At 43.1% G+C, this 12,879-nt stretch overlaps 1 protein-coding gene across 1 annotated transcript in view; it reads right to left on the reverse strand.

Annotated features, from left to right (window-relative positions):
- The window catches only part of MORN5 (MORN repeat containing 5), a 79,096-nt gene that overhangs the window by 65,539 nt on the left and 678 nt on the right, over window positions 1-12,879 (reverse strand). The window lies entirely within an intron of this gene.

Raw genomic sequence — 12,879 nt, forward strand, 5'->3', positions numbered from 1 at the left:
TTCTCTACCTTTTAAATGACTTTTTATCAGTTCATAAGCTTCTCCTTCCTAGTGTCAGACTTGATGTCTACTCCATGTTGTGATCACCACCTAGATGTAGTTCACACACTTTAAACAGATATAAACTGCCACCTTATATTTTGGGAGGAGATCTTTCAAATCTATTCCTTGAAGTCCAACTATGTAACAAAATTATATTAAATTTTCCTTACATTAATTGAAATACAAAGCCTAATACAAAGCAGCTGTGAGGATTCGGGTGAACTGTATGTTATAGCTGTAGAGTCTTATCGGGCACTCAAATCACAAGTACCATCTTGTGTCTATTCAGCCTTGTTTAATTAACCTTAGGCTCAACCCTAGGTAGCTGTGGCTGCGAGCAGCAAGGTTTGGCAAAGGAACTATGCGTAAAGCATTTAACAGCACCAAACAACAAAATAAGAAAGTCAAAACACATGAAAGAAAGAAGACACCAATTTATAAAAATATATTAGATTTTTATTAACTTTTAGAGTCACTGATGAGCAAAATCCATTCAAAGGATTTCAGAGATACAGATTTTAGAATATGTTATCACTTTTAAGTGCAACCACAAACAAGCACGGATCAACATAAACTTTGGAAACTTCTGATAAGTTTGAAACAGTTAGTTTGCCTACTCTGGCACAGGCTGGGCAACCAATTCCAGCAAGACAGAGGTCTATCGGGCCAGAGTGGACACTTTCAACAGCCACCTGGACACCAGAGCATTTTTAAGGCAAGATCCAAATTTGACAGGACGACCACCATAGACATCATTGGATTGGTTCTGATGCTGAGGGATGGAGGCAAAGGATGCTCAAAGGATGTTCTGGTTGGATGCGGTCGACGGGGGAGCCTTTGTGATTGCTCCGTAGTCCACAAGTGAAGTGAGGTGAACTCGGCCACAGAGATCAGAGTCCCTTAAAGTCAGTTAATGTTGCCCTCCCAGTGAAAAGAATTGGATTGGGCCCCACCTCCTAATTTTTCATAATTATTCTATTAAGTTGGAAATGTTTAATTGTGTATAGGCATATTTAAATATTGCAGTTAAGTTCTGATACTGTTTGAAAAATGCAGTTAAATACATGATGCCAAACACACTGTTCTGGTCAGGCAGGCCTCACTAACATGTAAAAGTATCCACAGTGTAAATATTAGAAGTGAGGGTGAGGGTTTTGAAGAGTATTTGGAGCCTCTTCCCTTTAGATACATACTCCCAGCTTGGATATAAATGACAAAACATGTTATTGATGGCCCATTAGAGAGCGGTTTACTGCTGCTTGTTTTTTTTAGCTTAAAACAAAGCCTTGTTAGCAGCATAATGCTTCTTTTGGCCAGAGCCTGGTGCCCCTCCCCTCCCTGGGATCACTTGAGGCCCCCCTAGGGGGGCCCACCCGCCCAGTTTGAAGACCCCCTGCTCTAAGTCATCTACGTTGCAGTAGCAGGCCAGACAATGTTGAGCTACTGGTCAGTCTGCAATGCAGTTGGAGCAAAATCTTTAGGTGGGTGCTGGTGTCTTTTGGGTGAAACAAATCTGGACTTGGATAGTACTCCTGGGTCAGGCAGACTTGGGTGCAACTTTTGGCTATCTTATATTTGTCCTCTTTGGTGCCCAGCGACTGGTAGCAGCAGAAGTGCAGTGGATACCAACTTGCCAGTTTTGGCTCTTGCTCCCCTGGAGCTCGTTCCAGGAGATCAGCCGACTGATCCTTGGAGTCACTGCTGTAGATTGGGGCTGGAAATCACCTTTCCCTGAGCCAGGAGCCAAAGACACAGTCCAAACTTTGCTAGCCTAAAGTGCAGAAGGCGCAGTCCTTCCAACAGCAGGGCATCTTTCTTCGGCCCTCTCTGCGATTCCAGCATGATCTGAAGGTCAGGGTGCCGGGTGTGCTATATTTATTACAGGGAAGTGCCCTGAGGGGACACCGCGGTCACAAGCCAATGGGCTACAGGGTCCTCTCCAACTAGTGATGAAGGTCCTTTAATGTGTGGCATCCGGCTGTAGCAGAGTGCCACATTCCCTGGTAGTCAGGAGCTTTGTAGCCCCCCCCCCAAAGTGTGGCTCACTGAGGGCTACAAGCCCACTCTAAAACCAGTTAGGGGCGAGGTTTACCTCATTGGCCCTCCCTCCACTTTGTCTGCAGAAACAAAAGGCATCCTGCTCAGGGGTGTTGGCTTCTTCCCTTACAAAGGTGGCTTCCCCTTTAAAGCTCACCTTTTGGGCTAACACCGTCAGGGCCATCATGGGAGAGGAGGTTACATTTTGCTCTGCGGCAACTGCCTTTGTCCCTGGGCCTGGGAGTCTTTCACACATCCCCCCTAGGCAGTTAGAAAGTTGTCTGTGTGCCAGGGTCTTTGTGAGGCCGCTGGACCATCTGGAGTACAGAGTGGCAACTTTCTAAAAGTTGCTAAACCTTAATTGTGGTATTAAAATTTGACTTGGGAATCATGTCAGGTTCATTGCCACGATTAATTTGATATCTTACGTGACCCAGTTGGGTAGTCCCATTCAGGAATTAGTCGAGTTGGGTGCCAACTGATAACTCTGTGTTAGCCAAGGGGGCTACTAACTTATCCATGGCAAAAACAACAATTTGGAAGTATTGCTGTTAGGACAAAAAAATATACGTGCTACTTAACAAAATACAGCTCCCTGCCATAGGGCTCTATAGGACTTCCTTAGGAGAGACTTTTATATCTTGTTAAGGGATAGGGTGGCTTTGCCATTGATGTGAACTGGCAGCGTAAACACTGTACTTCCCGTCTGCAGTGATAGGCTGGGAGCTATTTTTTACCTTGTCACACACAGGGTGGCACAAACAGTGCCGCAGCCCTGAGTGGACACTCTGCCTTACATCCCTTGGGTACCATATACTAGGGACAGTCCTTGCCAATTCGGTGTATCCAATTCGACATGCAATTTATATAGGGCCAGAACACTTGCACTTAGGTCTGGTTGGCAAACCAGCAGCATCAGTCCATAAACATAGGGGTGAGCATGCAAAAGAGGTACAGCAACATTACCAGAGAAAAACAAAAGAAAACAATTTAGATTTTGCATTTTTCCTATTTTTAACTGGTCTACAATAATGTAAAATGTAATTTTCCAAGCATATGTATCCCATTCACTATTCTTATTAGGTCCCACCACACATGTGACTGCAAATAAATATTTTGTTCCATTTTTCTGTATTCTCTGTAATACAAGATAAGCTTTTAACCAAACAAAAAGCCCCAATCACTCACTAGAGAGAGACTAGTCCATGCAGTGATAAATAGGTCAACCTAAAAAAATCACTAAGTACATTTTACACATGATCAGGCTATTGTCTTCAAGAACCCATTCTTATATTGACTTACCGCCTTTATGGATAATTCCAGAGCACACCAAAGCAATAGGAAATGTAGACTGCAAATAATGAATGCATGCTATTTACTGGGATTGTAAATACCACCCCGATAAATAGGAGATGCACAAAACATTAGGAAGTGTCTGTTTTCAGGCAGTGGAATATTCTGGGGTGAGAAAATGAATTCCTGGCTAAAATATAAACAACCAGAACAACATATACAAGGAATGAAGCTTATCCTCAAAGCACACAGCCTCTACTTACAATGTGGAAGTGTGCAAGTAGTCATATTGTGTGGCCCAAGCTCTTTCAAACAAGACAAACAGAATCCACTGCCATCCTCTGACATTATCTAGTCATCACAAGCAGAAACCTGCCAAACTCTTCCATCATTGACACCAGAAGGGGTAGAGATTAAGTACAAATGTACAGATCCTGGCAAAGGAAGTGGTAAGGCTCCATGGATGTATGTGCTATATCATGGTGATGACTCCAATGAAAACAAGAACATGCCTTTTTGGAGATAACAGATTAATTCAATGGGATATCAATATATCCACCAGATGTTGGGAACATCAAGAACAGGTTTAAAACCTTGAAATGTAAGGCGCATGAGCAAGTTGACAAGTGCAAGCATGGTAAATGGTTGTGGTTCTCTACTTCAGCTCCTACTCAAGGTGTAGGACGAAAACGTTATGTCCATGCTCAAAATGTCTGCACTGGAAGGCATAAATGAAGGTCTCAAGGTTGGTGAGATCCAAGGTAGGAGATGTGGTTATTAAAATATTGACTTGGGTTAGAATCATTATCATCATTGTAATGAGTAACCAATGTAATTTGTTACGCATATTCACATTGATCCATTAATCTACTGCCATAGGGGCTAACAACTCCCTACTGGTACTCCTCTGCTGACATGTACCCAGACTGGACTACAAGAATCATAACACATCGTAACCTTGTTGATGAAGCTTGATTTGTCTGCTACTCCCCAAACAACCAAATTGGCTGTGGGTGGTGTGTCACCACAGTGAAACCAACGTTGCTCCTCCGTAGGATCATGGCATTGTGGTTTGATACAGGACACCTACCACAGCAGCTCATTATACACAGGTCTGCATCACACAGCATTTTCACCTATGAATGGCTATTTATGTAGGGCTGTCCCTGTGTGCGGGTGACGGGAGTGGGGTTGGGAGGAGGGGAGGCATGGGTGTGCGTGTGTGAGATTTTATTTTTTCAGCACGTGCTGTGTTTTGTGCAACCTTGTGTTGTTCTTAGGTTTTTGTACTGTTTTCCAGCCTTACATTTTCGTTACACTTTCAGAAACGTTTACAAACTTGTTTTGATTGGATGTTTTTAAGTAGGTTTTTTCCAATAGTTATCAATAACCCACTCATACTTGTAACCTAGTTTTATTTACCATACATGTTATATCTCTCATATGGTAAATACATGTGGTAAAAAAATGTGGATATGATATTGCATGCATTATGTAATATATGATCTAATCGGCCAGTAAATTAATGATCTATTTACCCTGGCATGTGGTAATTACCACTATGCCTAACTCGTAATTGAAGCCAAACATTTTCTGAACCAATCTCTATGGCACAAGATGGTCGGAATTTTAGCACCCCCTCTGCGTGTTTGTGCTGTCATTGGAATTCCACGTGGGGTGGTATTTACCAGATCCAGTACGTGAGTGTATTAAGTATTCCAACCTTCATTAGATTGTGGCAGGTCAAACCTGCTGGAATTTAACTGTGGGAAAGTGTAAGGCATTTACCATGTCATGCGGATTTTGGTGTTGTAAGCACCAAGATTCACGTTATTACCCAAAAACGTGTAATAGGTGTTATTTATTGCACCCAATCAATAATACACCTATTGTTTCATCATTTATCAGGTGCAATAAATAGTACCGTGATTCTGACAGGTCCCCCAAAACACTCTCGGTCGGTGATGTTTAATAGAAAAGAAACATAAATATATCATTTAAACCTAAACGTCATTTATTTTTGAAAGTTTAGCGGAAAACTAAAGATTGTACGAAAACAAAACACAAATTTTACTTTTGGATTCCGTATATCAGTAACTCATATCACCTAATTTTCAACTTCTCAATTGGGATTATCAGTATTTTCGATTTGTTGTATATTTATATATTTGTAACAGTACGTTTATGATGCTAAACCTGGGTAGTAGGGACGCGCCACAAGTAGCAGTAGTATCATTAACAAACCGTAGAGAGGCATTAATCATGAACATTCATGATAGAATTATTTGTTAAATTGACAATTGAATATGTGGATTTTGAGGAGTTTGAGGAAGACAAGAAGGTTGGATGCAACACACGACTCTTCTGGCAAAGATTCCTAGTTCTTAGTACAAGATGAGAGAAGGATTTTAGATTCACTGTTTTGGGGCTTCGCATTACAAATACTGATAGGTGGCAGATACCCTGCATTACAATTGAATAGTGTATAATCTTTTGCGGAGTCAAATCTGGCTTTCAGAGAAATCCCCAGATGGGTGAGCTTCATTGGTATCTTATTTTTTCTATAGTAGGGAGTGCTGGAAAACAGCCTAGCCCACTGTTGGGGAATTATACGCTGCTGGCGAGTTTAATCAACAATATTTCAAATGAAGGTATGTTGTTTTTTGTACTAATGCCACAATGCAGTACTAGTCCGGTACGTTTTGGCAGATAATGCATACCAGTGTCTACTGATTTTTTCTCAAATGATGATTAATCAGTATTGGAGCTTGAAACAAATAAGCCACAGCACACAGAATATATTGTCCAATCATGTGGTGAGGATAAGGGATCCCTGGTGGTACGTTGAAGGTTATGAAGAAGTATGAGGTAAAGAGAAAATCTTGAGTCTTGTTATTAGATGGTGTCTTTAATTGTGGAAATTAGAAATCATGATGTCATCAAAGATATACAGCCAACACGTGTTTCGTCACACAAGTGACTTCATCAAGGCTGGGCCGTGCGGCCAGAGTAGTAGATAGTGGGCAGCTGAGTGGGCTTAAGTAGGAGAAAAATGATCTTAATGAAATGGTAAAACTAAGAGTAGTCACGCTGCCCGAGCAGTAACAGGAAAGTTGGATGTTGAGCGCGTGGGTTGAGGTAAGCGTTCCGATTGGTGAAAAAAACAGGTCATGTGACCTGAAACATACTAAAAATAGATGGCGGACAAATGCCCCAAGCGGAGTTCACCTTCGGGAAAACAACAACGCCAGCATGGATTTTTACTTGAATCATGTGTGCCATGTTTCTACACAAAAGGAAACACGGGCTGATGTACTTGAGAAAGAATACCGAGTACCGGCATATGCAAAAAAAACTCAAAAAATAGCCCGGGGATGCAGAGTTGTCAACTAATGGAAAATAAATTACAACTTATAAAAGTTATTTGAAGGTCTCACACGTGGCTCCTGAAGAATAGCATGTCATAATAGAAAGTGTATAGTTAAACTCACAGTATTGTCTATGAAATAGAAAATGTATGGTAGAAAACAGTCACTTTATGAACAGAAGTCAAATACAGGCCCAGTCTATGCTTGTAGTGAGGGCAGGTACAAAGTCCACCGTCAAGAGGTCAGCAAGGATATATATTAATATTCCAAGTAAATATGTCAAATCATAGGAGTATGCTGCCCCAAGGAATGTCATCGTTAAGTTCTGATATATGTGTCCTACACATCCCGATGTGCATCGGGCATCAACAATTCCTCCAGTTTTGTTTTTGGGGAAAACATTGGCAGTTCAGTATGCTTCCATTTGGCCTCAGGTCTTCTCCAGCAGCTTTCACGAAGATGCCCCCCCCCCTCACCCCTCAGAGGCACATCTTCATCTCAAGGGGGTCCCTTGTCTGGACGATTGGTTGGTCCAGTCTCCATCTCCCTCACTCCTCAAGCGTCATATTTCTCTGATCATTGCTATGCTAAGCCATCATGGATTCCTCCTGAACCTTCTGAAATGTCATCTTCTCCCCTCCTCGGATGTTCAGTCCATTGGGGCACAGTTCAAGCTGGTTAAGCTGTTTCTCCCAGCAGACAGGGTGGTGAGACTCCAGGGGTTATTAAGGAACCCCATGGAAAGTGAATCAGCCTCCCTGTTTCAATGGTTGAAGATTCATAGTCATATGGTGGCAACTGTTTTTACTGTTCCATGGACGAAACTTCATATGAGGCCACTGCTGTTCCATCTGATTACCCAGGGGGGCTTGTCTGTAAAGGACCTGAACTGTCTGTCTCCTGTCTCTATGGATGTCAAACTGACTCTGCAGTGGTGGATGGTCAACGACAATCTTTGCAAGGGAATGGTGATGCGTCCACACCCACCAGTGGTGGTGACAACAGATGTGAGCGCTGTGGGCTGGGGAGCATCACTGGGGTCCCTCACAACTCAGGCAAAATGGTCTGCGGCAGAACATGGAGGTCATCGAATTGGAAAGAACTGATGGCAGTATTCCATGCTCTGCGATATTTCAACCATTTGGATAAGATCAGACAAAACATTGACAGTGGCTTATATCAATCAACAGGGGGGTAACACTTCCGATCACTGAACGAGTTGGCCTGCAGGCTTGGTCAGTGGGCAGAAACTCATCTCCTCTCTTTGACAGCTGTTTACATCAGGGGTCTGGACAATGTGGTGGCAGACACATTGAGTCTGAAGTCTACCTCTTCCCAGCATTTGCAGCTGACAAAGACCACTCTCAGGGACATTTGTAGGAGATTTGGCTTCCCAGTTCTGAATCATTTTGTCTCCAGGCACAGTGCACTTCTTCAGAGGTTTTGTTCTAGGTTCCAGGAGGTGGGCGCTTGGGGTGTTGATGCACTGACATTGGCTTGGCCCATGAAACTTTTTTTTACCTTTCCTCCCATTCCTGTGATCCAGAAGCTCTTGTGCAGGATTCAGTAGGAGAAGACCCAGTGATTGTGGGAGTGCCCTACTGGCCCATTTTCAGGGACATTACCAGGAGATTTGGCCTCCCAGTTCTGGATCTTTTTGTCTCCAGACACAGTGTGCTTCTTCTCGAGGTTTTGTTCCAGGTTCCACAAGTTGGGCACTTGGGGTGTGGCTACAATGATATTGGCTTGTCCCCTGAAACTTCTTTGTGCCTTTCCTCTCACTCCTGTGATCCAGAAGCTCTAATGCAGGATTCAGCAGGAGAAGGCCCAAGTTATTGTGGTGGTGCCTCATTGGCCCAGGCACAGTTGATTCCTGCTCCTGAGACGCATGGCATGGGGACTTCCATGATTCCTTCCCCTCTCCCCTGCTCCTCTGACCTCTGTAGTCATGCCCACAGCCTCAGCTTCATCAGCTTTCACTCTTGGTTTGGAGGTTGAAAGGATGAGGCTGGAGGAACAAGGTCTCCCGCATCATATTATTGATGTTGTTCAGACATCTAGGGGATCTTTTACTCTTGTTTCCTATTCCAAACACTAGAAGGTCTTCCATAAGCATCTTTTTCTATCAACCTTGAAGTCCCAATGGTATGCAATTAAGGTGTTCTACGTGAGGCATGACCTGGTCAATGAGACGGTTTAATTAGTTGCTAAATTATTCAAGAGCTTTGCTATCTCTTGCCCTTTGGTGAAGTCTACTTTCCCTTCTTGGGACCGTCCCTTGGTGTTGAAAGCCTTGCAAACCCCCCCTTTTGAACCTTTGGATTTGGTGCCTCTAAAATTCCTTTCTTTTCAGGTTTTAATCTTAGTAGCTGTCACTTCTGCCCATCCGCTGGGTAAGCTATCTGCTTTGCTCTGTCATCCTCCCTTTCTCTCTTTTCTTGATGACTCTGTGGTTCTTCATCCTGATTCCCCCTTTTTTCCTAAGAAGTACTAAGTTTCACAGGATCTGATGTTTCCCACTTTCTATCCTAACCCCTCTTCTGCTGAGGAATCTCTATTGCATTTGCTGGTTGTTAAACATGCTCTCTTAATTTACCTTGTCAGATCCAAAGACTACAGGAAATGTAATTCTTTGTTTATTATGTTTAGTATCGCAGGGAAGGGGAAGAAGATATTCAAGATCAAGTTGAGTCTCTGGATCAAGGAGACTATTGTTTTGGCATATAGTGGCTCTGAGCTTACTCCACCTGTTGGTCTGCAGAGCCGTTCCACCAGGGGGTTGGCTACATCTTGGGCTGAACTGCAAGTTGTACCTTTGCGGGAGCTTTGTAGAGCTGGAACTTGGGCTTTGGAGCACACTTTTGTTAGGCATTACATATTCCATGAATTGTTACAGGAATGCAAGAATTTTGGCTCTGGTGTTTTACAACAAGTGTTTACTTAATGGTTGGCAACTGTATGTTGCTGGTTACTGTCCGGGAGCTGTTGTGACATTAAATCACTTTGTGTGGCATCATGTCTGATTCTCCTGGTTTCTCAAAAGGCCTGTACTCTGCTTTGGCATAACCTCATGGTTAAGGACTGGGGCAAGGATGAGGGATGAAGAGGTAATGCCCGATACTAAGAGTAATCTTCATCACTCTTAGTCCTACTTGTCCTCGACCCAGTCCTTCGTACCCATACTCTTTCCCTATGATATTAGCCTTTTGATAGAGGCTTGGTATTACAGGATGTACTAGGGAAGGCTATGCTCTTGTAGTTCCCAGGGGAGAGAATGGGGCTTGTAGCATTTTCTGTTTTGTTTCCTGTTTTAGGATTGGTAACTGACCTATGGTTAAGGACTGGGTCGAAGATGAGTAGGATTAGGAGTAATGAATATTAACGTTAAGTAATGTGGGCATTATTACATTATGTTCACAATGTTTGCCATCAATAATATCACAGGAAGTGGTATAAAAACAGAAATTGTGTATTGAAGGAATAACTGAAAACAACCTCACTAAAATAGGCACATATTTACAATTGTATTTAATTAATAATTTATGCTGGCATCCAGATTAAACGTGGGTAATATATCATCATAAGAAGTGTCTTCAGAGTCATACCTCTTCCTGACAAAGTAATTCGGGGAAGCTCCAATACTTATAAAATACAAAGATACACTAGGGTAGTACGGGTGAATGAAGCCGCACTTCTAGGCAGTACAACAATGGTTAATAACAGGTATGTGAGATAAAGCAAAGTCTGGTGCAGCTTGGCCCAGTGCCCTACTACCCAGAAGGCACAATCACGGGTATCAAAGTACCCAAGGACAAAATTGAAACAAATTGGCCACAGCACACAGAATATATTGTCCAATCATGTGGTGAGGATAAGGGATCCCTGGTGGTACGTTGAAGGTTATGAAGAAGTATGAGGTAAAGAGAAAATCTTGAGTCTTGTTATTAGATGGTGTCTTTAATTGTGGAAATTAGAAATCATGATGTCATCAAAGATATACAGCCAACACGTGTTTCGTCACACAAGTGACTTCATCAAGGCTGGGCCGTGCGGCCAGAGTAGTAGATAGTGGGCAGCTGAGTGGGCTTAAGTAGGAGAAAAAAGATCTTAATGAAATGGTAAAACTAAGAGTAGTCACGCTGCCCGAGCAGTAACAGGAAAGTTGGATGTTGAGCGTGTGGGTTGAGGTAAGTATATGGACCGCATCAAACGAAATATCAGATAACAACTCAGCCTGTTTCTCTGTGTTTTCTAACAGCTCTGGACAAGATACATCTTCCTGCATAGATCGATAAAGTTCTTTAAAGTCTGACAATAATGATTGTGCTGTGTAGGCCCCATATATTCCACTGAGAAGATCCAAGTGGGAACCAGAGTAGATCTCCTTCAGAGTTCCATCCACTTTTGTATCTGTGGGATCCCTGAGAATGCTATCCTCGGACATCAAAGAACAACCCGCAAGACTCACCACCACTAAGTCCACACGTACAGTGTCAGGAAGTGCCTCGTCCATTCGTCTCAAAGGGTACAACTTGGACAAAAAGCGAGGAACATTCATTTTATCCACGTCCTCCCACTCATTAAGAACCACATCCATATATGCTGGTAAATAGGAACGGACGCATTTACAGGCTTTTTACATTGGTTCAGAACACCATCGCTTGAAGTCTCAATCACTTCCTCAGAAGGAAGCCCCATGTTATTCTTAACGGGGGCAAGCAACTCAGGCAACACCTCCTTCGAAACATACTTCCACTTGTGATAAGGAGAAGGAGGGGGATATTCTCACAACAGGTCAGAGTCAGATAAGTCAGAGTACAAACGATCAACATTTGCATGATGCCTGGTCTCCTTTTTCTGTTTCTTTATTGAAACTAGTGTCTCCATCAGTAGTTTCCTGATGAACTTCACATCTATTGAGGATTTCCTCTTCTTAGAAAGTGAAGGAGAAGAAGACCCACTGGATGAAGAAGACACAGGCAGAGTAGACACATTCTTCCTCTTTAACAAACGCTTTCCCATAACTGTAACTTACCAAGTGCAGGATAAATACAGGTGAACGGAAACAATGTGCTCGCCTTGGATGATTAGGGCAACAAAAACAGTAGAGCTCTAACCAATGCCCTCCCCAAGCGGTCAGCGCGCATGTACAAACATCCTTCCATGAATAGCCTTCATCAAACAAGCACAGGGAGTAACCACTGGCACGCCTGTAAAAACAATACATGCAGCCAGTGAAAAGTATGAGTACTTACAGAGGGGCCAAAAAAGAAACAACGCCAGCCATGCACACAGCCCGACACACTTAAACAAGTAAGTGCAAGAGAAGAAAAAAGGGGCCTCAAAGGCCCATACCTGTCAAAACGTAACTGATCATAGCATGGGGATCCAGTCCATCACTCCCCATCAGCGATGTTCCCAAGTTGGTAAGATGAACTCCTCCAAGCCCAGCAGGGAGAGAGGATCATCCCACAATGTAGGGAGCAAATGCCCAGCAAACACTCCGTAGCATTCCCTATCCCAGTCCGCAGGACAGGAAACATAACTGGATGTACTGGGGGAGGACTATCTTCTTGTACTTCCCAGTGGAGGGGGTGGGGCTTGAAACATTTCCTGTTTGTTTCCTGTTTTGAGATTGGTAACTAAATCTCATGGTTAAGGACTGGGGCAAGGATGATGGACGTAGAGGTAATGCCCATATTACCTAGTACATATAAGTGTAGTGCCACCCTCCCCTGTTAATGCCTTCCCTTCCCACAACAGTGACTGTTATGGAGCTAGAGTAATTTCTATTTGTCAAAGCAGTGAGTAAGCATAGGTATTTCTAAAGGATCCTTCACTGGGGGAACTGGGGTGCTCTCTGTAGATATTTATTTACAAATCGGCAAATTAAGCAGCCAGACACCCTCCACTTGAACCTGTCACAGTGCTTGAACCCTGCCCTGTACCTATATATAGACATTCACTTCCTCTGTAACTGTCAAGATAGTTCCACCCACATCATCTCCCTTTGTCATACTAACACCACACTCCTCTATTATCTGCCATAGTAGCACACCATCTTCTTCTTCTATACCTGTCATGGTAGTGCCTGCCTTATGCCCTTAGTAATATGGTTTGATCAACCTGTCACAGTTGC

The sequence above is a fragment of the Pleurodeles waltl genome, chromosome 6 (assembly GCF_031143425.1).
Source record: "Pleurodeles waltl isolate 20211129_DDA chromosome 6, aPleWal1.hap1.20221129, whole genome shotgun sequence".
Taxonomy (NCBI): Eukaryota; Metazoa; Chordata; class Amphibia; order Caudata; family Salamandridae; genus Pleurodeles; species Pleurodeles waltl.